This window comes from Cucurbita moschata, unplaced genomic scaffold (assembly GCF_002738365.1).
Source record: "Cucurbita moschata cultivar Rifu unplaced genomic scaffold, Cmos_1.0 Cmo_Scf00047, whole genome shotgun sequence".
Taxonomy (NCBI): Eukaryota; Viridiplantae; Streptophyta; class Magnoliopsida; order Cucurbitales; family Cucurbitaceae; genus Cucurbita; species Cucurbita moschata.
Window position 1 is genome coordinate 1,675,221 of NW_019268563.1, and position 1,356 is coordinate 1,676,576.

Sequence of the window (1,356 nt, forward strand, 5' to 3'; positions counted from 1 at the left end):
TTAAGATGAACGATCTCGGCGTGCTCAGCTACTACCTCGGCATCGAAGTGCAACAGAGTACTACCGGCATCACCATCTGTCAAGGTGCGTACGCAAAGAAGCTGTTGGACGCAGCTGGACTAGCGGACAGTAACCATACAAGGATGCCAATGGAGGCCCGGCTCCAGCTAAGGAAGGCCGGCACTACGACAATAGTCGACTCCACCAATTACCGCAGCATTGTTAGGAGCCTACGCTATCTGGTAAACACACGCCCTGACCTTGCTTATTCTGTTGGATACGTGAGTAGGCTTATGGAAGCACCTAAGGAGGAGCATCTAGTGGCTATCAAGCGCATCCTATGTTATGTAGCCGGAATCAGAGGCTAGGGTGTAAGATACTGCACAGGGAGAGGAAAGGAGAAGCTTGAGCTGGTCGACTACAGTGATAGTGACATGGTCGGTGACGTTGATGATCGTAAGAGCACCAGTAGGATAATTTACTTCCTCTCAGGCGGCGCAATCTACTGGCAATCAACTAAATAAAGGGTAGTTGCTTTGTTTTCTTGTGAAGCAGAATACATCGTCGTTTTGATGGCAGCAACACAGGGGGTCTGGCTTGCGCGACTGGTGGAAAACTCATCGGAAGAGAAGGCGATCCACCAATACTATACGTGGACAACAAAGCTACGATCTCCCTAATAAAAAATCTAGTTTTGCACGCCCGGAGCAAGCATACAGAAATTAGATTCCACTACATCTAGGAATGTGCAGACCGAGGGCACATCAAGATTGATTTCATCCGAACAGAGAAACAACTTGGAGACATTTTCACCAATCTCTGGCACGGGTGAAATTTGAAGAACTACGCTCGAAGATCGGAGTTCAAACATAAGGTAGATATATACCACAGTGATTTAGGAGGAGATTGTTAGATAAATCTCTGTTTTAGGTTAAGAATTTCTATTTTCTTGTTAAAGCCACCTCATTAGAGTGAGTGGAATATCCACTTCTAATGGGAGAGCTTTAATTGAGTCACCGGTTCTTTCTATTTTTAGGATAATGGTTATTTAAATATGGGAATTGAACCAGAATAAAATCATCGTGTATTTAGGCAGAATTTGAAATGTTGTCTCTCTCTTTGTTTTTTCGTTATTTTCTTCTTACAAGATTTTCCTTCGATTTTTTTTCCTCATCAACGATTTCCTTCCATAGAAAACAACATAATCTTCATTGATGAGAATAGTTACTGTGTATTAAATTGATAAGAAAGTTTATGAAATTTGTTAGTGTTTTCTCCTTATAAATACTCTCACATATACCCTTTATTCATAACAAAAAAAAAAAAAAAAAAAAAAAAAAAAAAAAAAAAAAAAAA